Below are 18,941 nucleotides of genomic sequence, written 5' to 3'. Positions count from 1 at the left end.
GTACTGTACAAAATGTACCTGACCGACAAACTTGTCGGGGTATGTCCTACATTGCAAATGGCCCTGACAAAGAACATAAGGCCAACAATGTAGCCCATATTCTTTAATTGTTTTTACATTTTATTGATACATGTATTTTGTTTACATGTAATTCCTTTTCACCTTTCAAAAGTGGCTTTCGTTTACTTATACAATATTCTTATTTACAATGTACATTTAATTTGAGCCACTTCACAACATATATGTTATTTCAAACCTACAGTAGGAGGTACACAATGTGAATATATATGTACATGTAATAAAGATTCTGTGAAATTTCATACATATTCTATTCAGTTGTGTAGGAGAATTAATGGATGAGTCCCACTTTCTGTAACAGAAGGAAGGAAGTATGGACAGAAGGACGGACACCCCTATCATTATGTACATAAACATGTACCCCCTCACTCTGCAATCCAGGACTTGTTATTGCTAGAACATGTTTAAAATTGGTCCTTGAACCTGGAATTTATAAATAACATTTAAGTAGCACTCCAGATATGATTCAATCAGTTGTGATTCATTTATTGGAGAGCCTACATATTTTTTTTTATACAATTGTATTGTGTTTATTTTAATATGTTTAAAAGTAAACAGAAATTAATATGTGGCTCTTCATATCACCCTTGTCTTTAGGAAATAAAATTCATAAAGAATGTACTGTAGAATTCAAAATTAAGGGAGTTTATTCTGTAAGCAGGTGCAGGTCCAACGACTTGCGTGCTGGGTGTACGCCCCCCCCCCCTAAATTGATAAGAAAAAAATTTTCACCACAAGTTTCACCCCACAATATTGTTGCCTTGCTTTGCATGGCATTAAATTCAATTAACGCCCTCACTAAACTCAAATCCTGGATCAGCCCCTGGTAAGTGACACTAAAATACAACAGAAGCTGTTGGATTTTCAATGTGAATTATCTCTAAGATCAAACAGATTGGAATGAATGCTTATATAATTTATCATATAGACCTATTAAGTAACATAATACCAAAAAAATGTGTAGCCTTTTCTAGGATGTACAGTGTATCAGGTTTTACAGAATTTGCATGATTCTTACAAAGACTACTACTTAAGACCTTTCTGGAACTTTTTATCTCATAATTTTTGACTTCATAAGTTGACAATTAATTTTGACAGATAGTACTGGCTACAATGGGGAGCTAGGTAAAGATTTACGTCTATTGACTGGTTTCATTATACATGTATTCAGTTTCGTAGTTTTAATTGGATATGCGCTTTAACGATATGTGACAGACAATTATTATTATAAATACAGTGCTTTCATTAAGAGCTGGTACCCGGTACTTTTACCCGGCTACGGTAGTGTCTGGCAGAATAAAATAAAAGCAAAAAAAAAAAATCATGAGGAAAACTCTAGTAAATAGATATCTGAGATCGTTCTGTCTGTAGGTACCAGTATCGTATTGCATGTCCTTGAGCGGGTGTACGTTAAAACATGGATGCTATAAAAATATAGTGCATTTTCTTTTTGCCTCTCGACAAACTAGTGTTTTGTCAAAAGATATGAACAATGACTTATAAAATAGAGCAAACATCACACTGTAAGATGAAGAACTTTTTAAAAAGAAAATCTAACATAATATCATAAAAATGTTCCACTGAAAAGGTTGGTTTGGTGAGTGCAAAACGAAAGTGAAAGTTGGGAAAATGGTTATTTATAGTTCAAGACTACTTTTCTGTCCGATCTTCGTGGACTCACCCTATTGTCTTTGCGGGAAATTATTTTTTCACATAGAAATGCTACATAAGTGAAAGTTTTATTGAATCAATTTACATATTTTTTAAAAAATCCTAAAAATATGCACTTCACTATAGAAGTCTATAGGAAAATTAATACGATACTGAGACCTGTAGGCTATGTCTCCAAAATCGCGATCTTTAGTTTTTATTATTGTTTATATTGGTGTCTTCGTCGAGGTCCGCGTCGGAATCTAATCGGTAAAGCGCTTTAACGTAGGACGATATAAAGTAGTATCCATTTGTAGAAAGCATGTGGTGACTTAACCACCGATTATTTTGTGCTGAACAAAAAGCTTAACACAGGTAAAATTCTATGAAAACGTGTAAAATAAATTTGGTTCATATTTGGAATTGCCCCACACCCGTCATTTTTCCCGATATTTGTTGTGATTTGTGCAGACGGGAGCAGGAATTTTTAGTGTTGACGAGTCAACGTCGTGAAACAAACTTGTACATAATATAATTTAAGGACGACCATTCAATTCAGCGGGGAGGGGGAGTTTTTGTAAAAATATTTTGGCAACCCTAAGTTGAAAAAGAACATGTCTGGCCTTTGCTCAAAAGAATTTTAAAAAAAATATTGGATCCGAGATTCAACACTGCTATAGGTTACAGACCACCAATTCAACCAATGAGCATTTAGAACGTACGGAAAAATAGTCCTACGCAGAAATTACCGCTGTTCCTCATAGTGCTGTGAAAAAAGTTCTCATCTTATTTTAAAAAATTAAACAGTTTCTGAAAGGAAAAACATTTCTGTACAATTTATAGGTGCATTTTTCTTTTTGTGATGTGAAGCCTAATCTCCATAATGATTTCTATATATACCCCTAATCTTGTGAAAACACTGGGATTTCCCATGCTATTTATAGACCTTTCACTTCCGGTGACTAGTACTGCACTGCAAGTCTGCTTACCCCACGTGCCATTCTGAGGATTGTGAGCTGACATATGTAGAATCATGCTGATATATAGTCCTCTGCAGGTTAAAGTTAAGGTAAAGTCCAGAGAAGCCATTGAATATTGTGAAATTAGCATAGAAGCCTACGGGAAGTGGAATTAGTGGTTTCTAGCCTATACACTGATCATTAAAAATGCCTAATCCCCTCACGTTTTACCGGATTTAAAAGAGAAATGCCTATTTTTTCGGATTTACATATTAAATTCGATGTTCCGAGTTAAATTCGGAGTTGTGCCGTTAAAATTAGTATAAAATAATTAAATTAGGCTATCAATTTAAAATTCGGATATTTCCGATAAAATTAGGATACACAGCGTATTTAAATTCGAGGTTGTTCCCATTTAAACTCGAACTTGTCAATAATTAAATTCGACGTTGTTCTCGGTTAAATTCGGTGATGTTCCAGTTAAATTTTCACTAATTTTGTTTAAAATGTGTCATAAATTTCTTTTGAAACCTAAATTTTTCACTAGTGTATGTGGCGCCCTTCGTAAAGAGAAAATGCTAGTGCCCGGAGTAAATTCTTTAAAGACGCGGTAATTTGTAAAATGTGAACGTGAACAGGCTAACGTGAGTAATAAATTAGCGTACAATCAAAAAAAAAAAGAAGGATTTTTATCATATATGATAATATTAATTGATTATTGAAAATAAATAAAAAGTAATAAGTAAAAAATACATTATAACGGGTATTTGTTAATAAAAAATTGTATTTCAGCTCATCATTTTTAAACATACGATTGTAAAAAAATATTTAACCATCTTTATGATGCTCAACAAAAACATAATAGTCTGGCTATAAGGAATAATGTATTGATTCGGGACTTCAGTCAATAATAAAAAAACGAAAAACAAAAAACGAAAAAACACTCTATCTAAAGTCAGTGGTCACAACAAAATGTGAATTATTTGCATGTGAACGAAATAATAAATATTTATTAATAAATATATCATTTGATAGTCGGATCTAAATTACATTTCGAACATGAAGATTACATGCGTTGTCGCGCTAGGTATATCGCCACTTGTACAGGAAGTTAATATCAGACATCACCCCAGACATCGTATGTATGCGCCATCTATATAAAGACACCCACCAAATTTAAAACCAATTCATTAGTTGTGAGCCCTAGAAGTGAAAATTTAAAAAGGTGAATAGTGAAAAAGGCTCACAGAATAGGATATCGGAGAGAATCCAAAATCACTTACAACGTATGCCCTTTGTAGGTAAAGCCTAACACCAAATTTAAAAGCCCCATGTAGGTCCGGGTGTCAAAAGAATAGGCATACAGCAGCGATAAGCTTGTCGTAAAAGGCGACTAAATAGTGCTCAGAAACCTAGCCGGGGGCTAGGCGCTCTGCCTACAGAGCAACTGGGATGCGTGCCCCAGGTGGTGGAATGGGGTACCCCTGGCGTGTTACATGCTGGGGTTGTCAGGCTGTAATACGGAAAACCTGACCGCAAACCATAGTGGTGCACCGTGTTGGGAAAAATGCCACGTTCATCGCACGTTAAAGAACCCTGCTGCGGTATTCGATAGGAGTAGGAACCTTTGAGTAGGCTAAATTACCCGACCCTACCCATCCCTCCCTTTTTCTAGTGGCAATCTAAATTTGTCGACCCTGCTGCCCTTGTGTCCCATCCAATTTTTATTTCATCATCATTTCATGTTCATTTTATCATTCATTTCGTATTCATCGTCTGAATATAACTGAATTTTGCTGCTCGGACTTTACACCCCAACAATCAATCAATCCAAATTAAAAATCATTCAAGCCATATTGGGAGTTGACGATATTCGGCCTGCCGAAATGACAGACGGACGGACGAGTTGTCCACTTGTTAAATGGGGGTATAAGTTGCACAAACGGTCGTTTACAATTCAGTTGATTTCTATCGATGCAAGCAGGTGTGACAACAGATAATGTTATTGTATGTATTTTAAAAATATATATAACAAAATTTTTTTTTTTTTTCATTTTGATTCTTAAAATTATTTACATTTATTTAAAAATATATATATTTAAGTAAACATTTTGTTGTTGTAATAAATTTTCATTCATATGTCGTGAATTCAGTATGCCTTCGTTTGATTTAAAAAAAAATATACTGTAACAGATCATTTTGAATACATGTAATCAATTTATCAGGTAATTGTAGAAAAAAAACTTGCCAGCGACAAGATGGATGAACTACCTCCGAATTCTGTTTACAGTCAACTTGCAATCTAAACTGACTGAAGTACATGCACATTGTATATATCCATAAAAGTTGTATTTTACCTAATTCCAAAAGAAAAGTTTAATTAAATCGGCTTTGCTTATTCTAAACACTCACATGTTTCACGCACTATAAAATACATTCTAAAGTGTTAGAAGAGCGTTCCCTTGGCGAGCATGCAGAACAGAAAACCATGGTACATGGAAACCACTAAAAGAATAAAAGTATCACACACTTATTAGTAAGAATGTCTTGTGTCAAATATTGATCTACTTTTCTCTAAGAATTGTTATAATATACTGTATACCCAATAAACCAGTGATATGTGAAAGACCTCATTTATTTAACGCATTGCAAAATCAGGGGGGTCATTTTACATTAAAAAGGGGGGTGTCCGATCCAGATTTGTTTCACTTTTCGGTACGTTGACGTACTTAAGCGTGTTTAATACTCTCAGACACACATAGGGTACATTTGTATGAGAGTGAGCCAGGAAATCAACACAGCCGCTTGGCTGTTACATGTAGTAGGACATATTTGCCTGAGTTATTCGGTAAGGTTTCACGGAAGCTGGCTCTGCCAATATCTACTAATCAAGATCTCCGTACGGGGCGCTCATTACAGACCAAAAAATGTATACATGTCAAGTCCATAAAAACATATGGTATTAACAGCTTGTTTTATTAAAAAAAGACGATTCTTACCAAATGCCCATCATTTTGCTTTAAATAGATTAAATTCTCAATTATAAAGGGGATAAACACACTTAAATTAACATTAACAGTACCTACATGTGTATATATGTAATAACAAAATTATGTAACTTATGTGACATGGTTTTAATAATCTAAGTTTGGAGATTTATTTAAATGAGGAAAAAAATAAATGCATCACCTACATCATTATTAACCTAGACCCCGCTTATTGGGTATTACATTTTGAAACCTATACAATATTTCGAATTTGCCTGTAAACATATACTGTATTTACGGACATGTAGATGTAATCGGATTGTGCGCTGTTTATATCATCCATAAAACCATAACAAGGGCCATTCTCGATTATTTTTTTGTTTCATATACCAAGTGTTTTATAAATATTTTTTAAAACATTGTTTTTTTCTGATCTTGGGTTTTGTATACCCCGCCAGCCGAAGTAGCGAGGTATCATGCGAATCAGATAACTGGTTTGAAAGTATGCATAGTATTTTAAGTGCCATGCAATACAGGGTAAGTTCAATATGCAATCAATTCAGTTCCATTTTTGAAGAGTTTGTGCATAATCTCGAAGACACCGATAAATCATCATGCAATTGAGATATAGGTACATGTAGGTATGCAAATGATTATCGGTTGAAATGCCATCAAGTATTTGTAGTGGAATAAGCAGGAACGCAGCAGCAGGAACGGTTGGTATCGGCCAATATTTTTTGTTTGAACCGCACGCCGTGTGTATGCTCTTTTCGCTGTATAATCTAGGTTTCAGTGCTAAGCCACACCTCTATGTATATAGGTATACAATACATTATCATTCAAATGTGTACACGCAAATAATATTAATATTTACAAGTCAGAAAAATAACAATCACCCTTAAACTTCACACTGACAAGATTATAACATGTTTAGCTATTTAAGTCCAAATTCGCATTTTGAAAAGACTGATTACATTGTACATCGATTTTTGAGACTCACAATCTTACAAAATATTGGTGACTCTGAAATGCTATAATAGTATCTAAAATGTATCCCCAGGTAACAATGTATATGACCACCAAAGACTGCTTTTTTACCCCTTTAAATATAATTATTTTTGTTTCGGCAAGGATTTATATTTAACTCCTTGGTTTCGGAATAATCTATTCTACGCTACATTTTAAAAAAATCTTGATTCACTACCAATGGAACGGTTTCAATCTGCAGGCACGAATCCGAGGACGGGTGTACCGAATGTACGCCCCTCCACCTAAAATTAATTTTTTTTTCGCTTGTATATCTTATCTTTATTTTTCATAAAGATTACCTCCAGATATTGGGTTTATACAAAACTAGAAGTACCAAAATAATATAATTTGAAAAACGTTGACGCGAAATGAAACTATGATCAATTAAGGCCTGAATGACCTTTGTCCCCCATTTTTTAATCTCGTATATATATTATCATAAGTATGAACAATAGTACGAAGTACTAAAAAATGAAATAAAAAAAATAGCATACATGTACAAAAAACAAATAAGCTTGGATAGGTTTTTTCGACAATTGGGGAAGGGGTACACAAGTTTTTTTCCTGCAATCCAGACAGTTAATGTCATAATATTTAAGTGGGTAGAACTCCTACCACAGTATTAAACTCATAAAAAAGTAATTAAGGGATTGGCTATGATAACTGTTATTTGTGAAAAATATGTGATAGTGTGATTTTGATATTATATTATTCTGTGTCAAATATTAATCACAATCCAAGTTTATATACATGTACATCTAGAATAGTTGTTAATTTATTTAGAGTTGATATAAACGATTAGTGTTGATTTCAGTCTGGCCATGGACAAACATTTATGACCACAGCATTAATGTGAATTAAACATATCTGACCTGTTTTAGTACAAAAAATAGTTTTTTGATTACTTGAAGTATGTTAAACGAACCACGGAAAACAGTGGCATAGCATAACGACTGTTTGAATTTTCGAGATATACACTTAGATTTATGCACGTATGCAGAATATACGAAACAATGCGAAGTGCATTAGGCCGTTAATTACATGTATACCAGACTGTCAGTGCAAGGTGTTTACATTTATTTTACAAAACCGTATTCACAGACCCCTTGTGAATTCTCTTGACAGTCGTGTGTATTGCATACCGGACCGTAAGTAGGTAATCAGGGCCCAGGGGCGAAGTCATTAATTAATGATTAAGATATTTCTTTTTTGTGTCATGGTTATATAAATACATCTAGGGAAATAATTTATTATCTAAACAAATATTCTATCGAATTATTATGTTAACAACTAACACAAAATTGAGCTTCAGCTTGAATTTAAGTGCTCGAAATTTTAACGTTTGCCATCCGCCTCGGCGGGATGGCACATATAACGATGCATTCTACTTTCGTTTTACTATGAAGCCTGTAATTAAAGTGTTCATTTTTGGAAACTACTAAGATAATAGCAGTGTACAGTAAGCTAAAAAGAGGTTTTGTCTGTCTTTTTAAAACAAATTCTAGCCCCGTGCGGATCCGGGTGTCAAAAGCATGGACGGCAGCAGCGTCAGGCTTGTTGTAAAAGGCAACCAAATAGTGCTTAGAACCTTGACCGGTGGCCGGGGCGCTCTGCCCACAGAGCAGTAGGGTTGTGTGTTCAAGGTGTACATGGGATAATCCTGGCATGTTACATTCTCAAATAGTTAGGCAAAAATACTGAAATCCCAACTGCACATCATAAAAGTGCAGTTTGTTGGGAAAGATACCACGCTCATCGCACGTTACAGAACCCTGTGTGGTATTCAATCGGAGTAGGAATTTTTGCTCTCCGCCACAAGATGCTAAATTAACCGACCCTACCCACCACTCCCTATTTCCAGTAGCAATCAAAATTTTTATACTCAATTATCCTTGTATCCCACCCCGTTTTTTTTCTTTTTTCATTTCATCATAATTTCATGTTTATTGTAACATCCATTTTATGTTCATCGCTTGGATATTCTCAAAGTTTATATCTAATTGCACATCTTTAAATGACAAAAGATTATCTGAAAACGAATTGTTCGAAATCAACTTGATAACGTGATCTTTGAAAATTTAAATTTGAAAAGATATTACTAAGATATGATTTATAAAGGGTTAATCTTATCCGTGCACCGACAGTTTATACCAGCATCAATTAAATCTAAGCGTGTAGTTTACACACTTTAAGTATAGTGGCTAACTATCAACATCACTACATATTCCGTCCATCTGAAAATAGAAAAAAAATAACATACATGTATATGTTATTATATTATATACTTTACAGCGATTTAAAAAAAAATGATAAAATCAACGAGATACATATTTGAGTTGTTCTTTTGCCAAATGAGAAACTCAAATTATTACTGCCATAAAAAAAGTTTTTTTACGCAACGGAAAATGATAACAAAAACATGCATTGTTTTTTGTAAAGAATCTGTAGTTCCCCAAATTTGTAGCGTGTTTTTGCATATCACACTTACAAAGCATAATTTGAATTGCCTTTTAATATTTTTTCCATAATCGTTGACAGTGAGGTAGAACAGCACAGCGGCTCATTCCTATTACATCGGAAGTTACCCCCTCCTCCTTTCCAAAGAAAACCCCGAGGTTGAAGACTCCGGATTTTTTAACAAGTGATACATGATTAGGAACAGGATGTTTATTTCATTTATTTAATTTACAGGAGCCCTGGAGCGTCAATCAATCGGCACGTAGTGTGTGCTCGCGTTGTGTATGTAAATGAACGTTTACAGCCCACCTGTCGGGTCTGTCAATAAACATAATATGTAGGTATACATAGTGAAGAATGTTGTTTGAGTCGTGCGTAGCAATGCTTTTCCTCCACAGCTTGCAAAAGAAGTTTGCTGAGACACTAACATAGCTGTACACAGCACATGTGGTTGCACTGCAGGGTAAAAAACTGATGGACGCTGTAAAATGCTACCACAGTGGAGATGATTATGGGCTTCTGTTAAATCGAATTAACTATTTTTTTTGTTAATTTTTTGGGTTGTTTTTTTCTTCTTTTTTTATTTTATATTCACAAAACTTGAAATAACTTGCAATTGATTAATAACTCCTATAATGTTTGCTCCTGAGCTAGTGAGTTTTTGTATGTTGTGTCACTCATCTAATTTCGCTTTTTATTCTTAAAATTAAATTTGTCGTAGTGAAAAGCTGGGATTTAAAAGTTATTACATAGTATTCGCTTGAGAATATATGCATGTACAATGTACGTATTAACCATAGAGTAGTGACTTCAAGTAGTAAAGCTATACAATGTATTATATACAGTCCTTGATACAGTCCTATAAGAGGAAAAGGTATTGCGGTTACTGAAGTACGTGTTAACAAAATTATTTTTTAAGTAAAACTGAAATATTTGTTTGAGAATATACTTTGTAAAGTTAATTTCAGACGTTAAATTGTAATTATAAGGTCATCCAGATTTCCAGTTTGGTTGAATATTATAATTTTCTTTAGTACCACACAATCATAGACCTGTAACTATAGGTCTATGGCACTACCCGTGGAGACATGTAATGCAGTAGGTAGCTGTCGAATACTAGTAAATAAAATCATTAAAACAACGGGTGCATGCAAAAAATCTATAGAACGTATAAGAGTCATAAAATTGTTCCAGTCTTGTATAATATCGATTTTTTTTCTTCGAAAGATGACCCATCAGTTAGGAATCTATGGACCCGACCGCCGTTGACACTTTTAATGTGCACAATGTATTCGTAATAGATAAATAAGCTAAAAAATCGCCCGTACAGTACTAGTGTACAGCCGAATCTGTTCGAATCTGCTTAAAAATATGACATACAGAAAATCGGAATTTCACATGGTTGTCTTACTGTAAAAAAACAAACAAACAAACAAAAAACCAATACACATCCAAAAATACAGCATCAACCTTTCTATCTACTGGCCCGAGACAATTAAGCAATGACACCAGTATTTTAAAATCTAGCAAGTGATATTATAATTATAATAAGAGGATGGAATTTCACATTCGTCTATACTCTGCTCTCCTGCGTATAGTTCCAAGTTAAAACATTTATTCCTTGAGAAATACCCGTTAACTACCCGGCTCCTATAAAGCTGTTTTAATTTACAACGGCATAAAATCTATACTTTTTTGTAGTGGTGATATCTATTGTTCATAATTTTATATTTCATTGTTACACCACAAAAATTCTTCTTGTTGTACATTGAATCCAACACCTTTTAGCGTGTTCACGTTTTAATTTTACAGATTACCGCGTCTGTAAAGCATTTTCTCCGGGCACTAGCATTTTCTCTTTACGAAGAGCGCCACCTACACTCGTGAAAAATTTAGGTTTCAAAAGAAATTAATGACACACTTTAAACAAAATTAGTGAAAATTTAACTGGAACATCACAGAATTTAGCCGAGAACAACGTCGAATTTAAATGGGAACAACCTCGAATTTAAATACGCTGTGTGTCCTAATTTTATCGTACACACCGAATTTTATCGGGAATATCCGAATTTTAAATTAATAGCCTAATTTAATTATTTTATACTAATTTTAACGGCACAAGTCCGAATTTAACTCGGAACATCGAATTTAATATGTAAATCCAAAAAATTAGGCATTTCTCTTTTAAATTCGGTAAAACGTGAGGAAATTAGGCATTTTTAATGATCAGTGATATATTAGAAAATAAATGCATTGTAATGTTTAAAAAATTCTGACCATCAACCAGACTAAAACTGCCAGCCTTGTTCTTTTTAAGAAGCAAAGAATTTTTTATCAGACTATGCTTTTTAGACCAACATTTCATAATAAGACACATGCGATTGCTCTACATGTCACAGTAATAATTATAGGCAATAAACAACAATGAAGTTTTATTATGAAGAATTTAAATTTAATCAGCACCAGGAACCACCACATGTTATGGAATTTCATTAAATGTTTAGTTTTGTTCCTATGCTTTTATTTGCATGTGTTAGTGTTTAAATTTTGCAACAAGTAAATAAAAGCCTGAGAACAAAATATGACATTTATCAAAATTTCATATAAAATGGCATAGTATTAAACAGTCAACAAAGTAAATCAGTATTAGTCTAGAAATGTATATGGTGGGAATCATGGGGAGCTCCTGGATTTCTGGGTTTTGAGACTAAATCAGTTACGATTCATCATATATCTTGTACTTTACTTCTATCAAAGACTATATTGCTATTCTCATACAGTCCCTGATTTTAAAACATGTTCACCTTCGTCCTTTATGGTATAATTCATCTAATACAATATAATTTACTTTTTTATTATTTTTAACAAGCTTGATTCTTTTTTTCAAGTGATAAAATTTCTATCAATCTACAGTTTGTACCATGGGCCATTAATCGTGTCTTGATATCTGAATAGCATTTCCTTAATTAGACTTTTGGAATCACCATTCTATTTTGTTTACCGATTTTCCCGCCAAAAAAGTCACATGGCAAAAGTGTAAACAAATGTCATCCATTTTAGCGGCCCGAGACCCCTTGCTGAATTTATTTGGTAACTTCTACTTTCTGTAAAGAACCTCCGGCTTGAAAAATTAATGAAACCCCTGAAGGTTATATATCTTTATAGACTGAGATATATATGTACATGTACATGGATGAATTGTTTCTTTTACTTAGCAATTAAATTTCTTAGAACTGTCAGACTATCAAACTGTCAGACCATCAACCTGACACAACAGATTATGAAAGCAACGTATGAATATATACATGCATGTTGTAGCATAACAATGGGGATAACTGAAGTCTTACAAGCAGTAGACAAGTGCACGTACAAATGCAATTTTACATGAACATATAATATAGGTAAACAGTTTGCCTGAACCCATATTATTGTACATTATTACATGCATGAATGTTCATGAATAATACATTAATACTCCTTTGTATACATGTACATCTGGTTTTCATTTTTAAGACGGGAACAATAAAAATAACGAAGGTATGAAAAAATATTGTGTTGATCATTCTTTTACTTCTTAGACTAGTAAGGGCAATATACACGGTACAAAGAAATTGTAGTATTTTCATTGATAATTTAAATAGGAGGGAAAAATGATATTCAGTTCTTTATGCAGAAATTGCATTGTAAGAAATATATGTACATGTATGTGGCTATGTTTGCTGGCTGCAAGGCTTTAATTTAAAACATGGAATTGTACATACAATGTATCAGTACATGTACTGGTATATAATTTTAAGTTATCAATTGAATTATATGTATGGAATGTACATAAGAAATTACTGAAAAACTTGAAAAGGTTAGTATTGTCGGCTATAGGAAAATAAATACTACTGTTTTTCCTATACCTGAATGCAGGGTAGGAAACTCATTCAAATTCTAGCCAGTCCTGAATACAATTCGGGGGGGGGGGGTCAGCCCGGATGAAATTTAAAAAAAATCATCTTTTCTGATAGTTTTCAAGTCTTTTTCTAATGTGTTATACTTATTTAAAGAAGTGAATGTTATGTTTATAAAAACTTCGGGAAACATGTGGATGTAAGTATGTGTATCTCCACTGCTTAACCTGGAAGCCCAGGTAATATTTTCTTTCCACAAGTTTCTGTCAAATATAACCCTGGGTCACCGGTGACGTCTTGTATTTTTTTTACTGAAACATAATCTTAACCTATATATTTTTATTTGTTTGATTGAAGGAAATGATGAATATTCTCCATAAGGACAATCACTTTTTGTTACTTCAGAGACATGACTTTGTTTTTCTTAAGTATATTGAGGAATCTTAAGGGAAATTTAGAAAGTACACGTAATAAAGGTAGAGCTCGCACTGCTTCGAGGCGCTCACTATAAATATTGTAGTTTACGACAAATCTGAAATAACAATTTTTATCATACTTTAGTCATATTTCTTCATGTAAACCTGAATTGTCTGTTACTCAGTCCGAGGCCTAATTGTCATAGCATAAAACATATGAATTTCATGATTTTTGGTAATATGGTGGCACATTGTGAATTTTTCATGTTATAAATACAGTATTCTGTCTTTCATAGGTTTAAGCAATCAAGAATAGATGTCAATTGCCAGGTTTTAGAGGTTAGACTGAAGAACTGTGCCCTGCCATTGCACCACAGCTTTATGTATTTTGACACTTGATTTGAAAATAACCTTCTTGAAAGATTTATGTAAGCATTTTTATTTGTTAGCATATACCACACTATCATATTGTGTAGTTAAAATGCTGATTTTATGCTTTACCGGAAAAAAAACCAAACTGCAGTTTAGTTAAAAATATGTGTTTTTCATTAACTTATTTCCTGAGGCCAATGGCAAGATGTGATAAAAATAAGCACATTTTACAGTGTTATATATTATGGCTATGTTTCTATAGGAATTACACTACTTTATTAAACTAATGATGAAACAAGGGTGTATTTTGTTCAGCTTTCATTATTTATGTAATGAACAGCATTTAATTTATTTATTTTTTTTTTGCAGTAGGGGAGAAAAACTGTCTTGCATGATGCGCACATTGATTCTGATATGCCCTGGCAAGGATCAAACCAAAGTACGAGAGCTCTGTAACTTCTTATTTGTGTAATAAAATGCATAAACTTAGTGAAAAAACACTTTTACTGTTGGTTCATTCTGATAAGTGGAGGTAAAAGTTTTTCCAGCTGAAAAGATCTTTTGTAACAAACTTCGACAAAAAGTATGATATATCCTTTTGTTAGCTAGGAAAATGTAAGGCAAAAATTTAGTTTTAAATGTAATATGTGTACCTTATTTTTTAAGGCTGTAATTCTATACCTACATATTTTGCCAACTATACAATTTTGTTGGTGCACATACATGTACATTGTAACATACATGCACATTTCCTTGAAAAAAAGAAACTAATAAAAATAAGAAAAATGGCATTGCTATTAAGGTTATCATTTCATTATTTTTCTGGAAGACATGTATGTATTACTGCATACTTTGTACATATTGGTATCACCTTGTCTGTCTTTCTGTGAGAATATTTTTACTTAAAATTATCCTGCTCCAAGGGGATGGATTTCAAATTTTATATGAGGATATATATAAATGTACATTTAAAATGTAAGTAAGAAGCAAGTTGTTCTCCAATGTCACCTTTCTGTACGAGTTAGGGTATACCTAGCACTACACTGCATTTCATGAAGATATCTAAAATTTACATATGTACATGGCATGTTTATATGTTAAATTTATTTACAGGCATCAAAGTTGAAAATGAATGGATCTGTACTGCAGTCTGGCTTGTAAACATTAGCTACTAGATTATGCTCTTGATGTAATAAGGATTCAGGTATTTAAAACATGTTCTTATACTCCCTGCAAACAAATTTAGGGAATATATTGGAATCTCTCTGTCTGTCTGTCCAACTGGCCACAGTTCTTGTTAGCACAACTCCTAAACCGCGGAAGGGATTTTGATGAAACTTTAAAGGAAAGTTTGAATCCTTTGTAGATGTACATGAAGGAATATAGTTACAGTTACGGACTCCAAAGGGAGGTAATCCAACTTAAGGGTTTTTATACTGAGCATTGCATGCGTGGCAAATGATAGACTTTCAATCAAACTGGAATAGGTATCAGATAGGTCCAAAGAAATTGATCAAGGTAGTGAATTCAAATAAAAAAGAATTATTTACAGTATTTACATGAAGTTACAGTACACTGAATTATTTTTAAAAAAATGGACAACATCACTGTTTACCTATTCTATCTCTCCCCTTTTCACCTGTTGTCCCTTTTAAGCTCACCTGGCCAAAGGCTTTATGAACTGTTGGCATCATTTAGCAGCCCTCTTTGTTAACAATGTTTTAAACTCTTCTCTTCTGACACTAATGGACCAATTAGAACCAACTTGGTATTAATGTTTCTTGGGTTATTCTTCTCAGAACTGTTGTGTGGAGTTTTGATTCCTTAAATAACATGGCCACCATTACTAAAAATAGAAAATAGGGATAAGACAGAAGTAGTTCGCACATATCTCCAAAACCGTTATGTTTAGCTAAATTCTGACATCACTTGAAAGTGTTTAGAATGGTGAGATCTATCTCTGGTCAAATTTTCATTTTAATCTGTTAAGCCATTTTGAAGTAATTACCCTTTTTTAATGTTTTGTCCATATTTTTAATGTTATTTCTTTCAAAAATCTTCTCTTTTGAAACTACCAGACCAATAAGAACTAAATTAAGTATGAATATTCATTAACTTATTCTATGTAGATCTGATGTGGGGATGTTTGACCCATGGAAAATATGACCGCTGTTACTTAAGATAGGACAAAGAGGTCAGTCAGAAGTTTTTCTCTTACAAGTACATGTATATATCCAGAACTGAAAGGTTTAGCCAAATTCTTTCATTACCAAAATGATCTCTATCATAAGGCCTACAAATGTCTTTTGGGATCAAGTTGTCAGACAATTTCTTATTAGAGTTATTGCCCTGGAAAGACAAAAATAAGGTTTTTAGCAGTTTTTAGCCAGTATCTTGAAAACTATCGTAGAAAGAAACTTTCAATTAATGAAATGATCCTTATGAAAAGTTGTATCAAAGTGTACATGAGTTAAAATTGTTGGATGACTCCTTGTTAGAGTTATTGCCCTTGAAAGGCGAAAATTTAGCTAGGTGAGTAATTCAAATCCTGGGAGCCTCTTGTTTTCTAAAGCTTGCTGATAATGAGTTGATTTGTTGTATTTGAGTCTACCATGATGAGTTACAGATCAAGTTTAAGTTTTTGTTGCACTTCACTGATTTTTTCAGAATTAGGGGCCTTGGACTTTTTTGCAAATTTTACAAAAATTTAAGTTTTTCAGACACTTGCAATTAATGGGCTGATTGTCGGTGTATGATGCGACTATGATGAGTTACAGGTCAAGCATATTTTTGGTACCATTCTGCTAATTTTTACCAAAATTACGAGCTTATTTTATAAAAATAACAGTTTTTTTTTAAACTTTTTTTCCTAAACACTTTCAGATATTGAGCTGATTTTTTGGTATGAGAGAATTCATTGTGCATTTTTGTACCCTGATGAGTTCAGATCAAGTTTATGCTTCATTGAGATTTTCTTTGAATTAAGGCCCTTTAAACTTTCCTTTAAGCTCACATGGACCAAGTTCCCAGTGAGCTCATGCTTTGACTTTGTGTCCATTTTCTCTCATGCTCATGTACACGAATTGAACCAGTTTTAACCTAATTTGGCAGAAACAGTGTATGCAAGAGTCTCTACAAAAGATCCACTTATGGTTCCCCTTAATTAATCAAAATGGCCCCCTGAGAGGCCATTTAAGCTTCTGATTGACCAATTTTCAATGATCAACTTCTGAAATCACAAGTATCATTGTTTTGAAACATGATAGGGTTAATGACTTTGATGCCTTCTACAAATGATTCACCTTTTGTGGGGCTCAGGTAACTCATGGGCTGCAGCCACTCGAAATTGCCTTTGAAATCCTATGGGAAAACACATTTTGGTCTTTATCTTTGCTTTTACAAAGCGGCCAAAAGTGACCAGACTTGGCAGAAATAATAAAATGGACAACTTTAACATTTGATTATATTTTGATTCCACTTGATTAAACAAGATTGCGGCCGGAGGCCATTTAAGCTTCTGATTTTCTGAGTTTTCAATAGTCACCTCCTCTGAAATTACAGTTGCCAATAATCTGAAACTGAGTAGGGTTAACTACCAATGTCTTCTGCATGATCCACCTTTTGTGTGGCTCAGGTGGCACAATGGGTGGCTGTGGCTTATAAAATTCTATGGGGAAACACATTTTGGCCTATATGCTTACTTTTCTGAAGGCAATGGTGACCAAACTTGGCAGAAGTAATGAAAGGGACAACCCTAACATGTGATCAAATTTGATAAAACAAAATGGCCACCTTAGGTAATTTAAGCTTCTGATTGGCCAATTTTCAATAATCAACTCCTCTAAAAACACATGTGCCAAAATTTTGAAACTTGATAGGGATAATGACCTCAATACACCTTACAAATAGCCTATGTTTTGTATGGCTCTGGGGATGGCAGGAATGATGTAAGTTTAGCAAACTCTCTTAAGCTTTTATTTAAATGATCAAATGATATGACCACATCATTCCAAAGTTTTAAGGTGAGTGATTCTGGCACTCTAAAGCCTCTAGTTTTTTTTCAAATACATTTTACTTGAGTTTCCAATATGTGAACACAAAGGTATGTGAGCATTTATAATACCCACCACTTACAAAGGGGGGAGTATTTTTGGGAATGGGGATGTCTGTCCTTCCAACAATCCTTCCTTCCTTCTGTTATACAGGGGGAACTCATCTGTTATCTGTTACTCCTGAATGGAATTCAGTGGAATTTTAACTGAATCTTTATTATATGTTCCCATTGTACACCTTCTTTTAAAGCTTTTGATCTGAATCAACTCTTGCATTTCAGATGGCAAAGCATGGATTTTGTCGTTTGTGAATGTGGGGACATGGGGGACACATTTCTTATCTGTTACCATGGTTACTCCTCTTACACCACTGAATGAAATTGAATGGAACTTTCACAGAATCTATTACATATTCCCATTTTGCACCTCTTATTTTAGACTTTAATCTGAACCAATATGGGGGTTTCACATTTCAAAAAAATAGATTTTGTCATTTGTGAATATAGAGACATGAATTAGGGAACCCATATCTTATCTATTACTCCTCCCATACCACTGAATGGAATTGAAGGAAACTGTCACAGAATCTTCTTGACATGTTCTCATTGTGCACCTCCTATTTTAGATTTTAATCCAGATCAATTTTGAGGTTAAAAGGTGCATGTTATTAAATGTGGAAAGGGGTACCAAGTTAATGAGCATTGATGACAGTTTTTCTAGTTTGTATTAGTCAATTTAGTGTAAGCTCCCTTTTGATTTTTACATATTTTGGATTTTACATTGTTGGGTTATGGGATTTTATTCATACAAATATGGGCCAATTTTGTTTTTTTAACCATAACTCAAAAATGCTTTCACCAAATGCTACATTGACATTGTGAATTGTTTATTTCTTTTGATTAAGACTTTTGTTAATTTCTACTAAACCCTATGGCTACAGAAACAAAATTCTTATGTCTATAGAAACTCTTTGTTCATCATTCTGTTGGTCTGTTCATGTTATATTTTAAAAGTCTTATTGCATGTATTTAAGATATTTGACTGC

At 33.5% G+C, this 18,941-nt stretch overlaps 1 long non-coding RNA gene across 4 annotated transcripts in view; it reads left to right on the top strand.

Annotated features, from left to right (window-relative positions):
• LOC148599780 (uncharacterized) overlaps positions 1-18,941 on the top strand; it is a 32,141-nt gene that overhangs the window by 3,222 nt on the left and 9,978 nt on the right. For 3 of the 4 annotated variants that reach the window (XR_015918026.1, XR_015918023.1, XR_015918024.1), the window contains exons 2-4: positions 13,769-13,900; positions 14,214-14,283; positions 14,958-15,048. This is a non-coding gene — a long non-coding RNA (uncharacterized LOC148599780). The remainder of the gene's footprint in view (positions 1-13,768; positions 13,901-14,213; positions 14,284-14,957; positions 15,049-18,941) is intronic. The other variant, XR_015918025.1, reaches the window with a different exon arrangement.

Source organism: Perna viridis, chromosome 13 (genome assembly GCF_037379345.1).
Source record: "Perna viridis isolate PV_CMFRI_1.1 ecotype Kerala chromosome 13, ASM3737934v1, whole genome shotgun sequence".
Taxonomy (NCBI): domain Eukaryota; kingdom Metazoa; phylum Mollusca; class Bivalvia; order Mytilida; family Mytilidae; genus Perna; species Perna viridis.
Note: the sequence above shows the minus strand (reverse complement) of the source record. Positions and strands in the feature narration are given on the sequence as shown.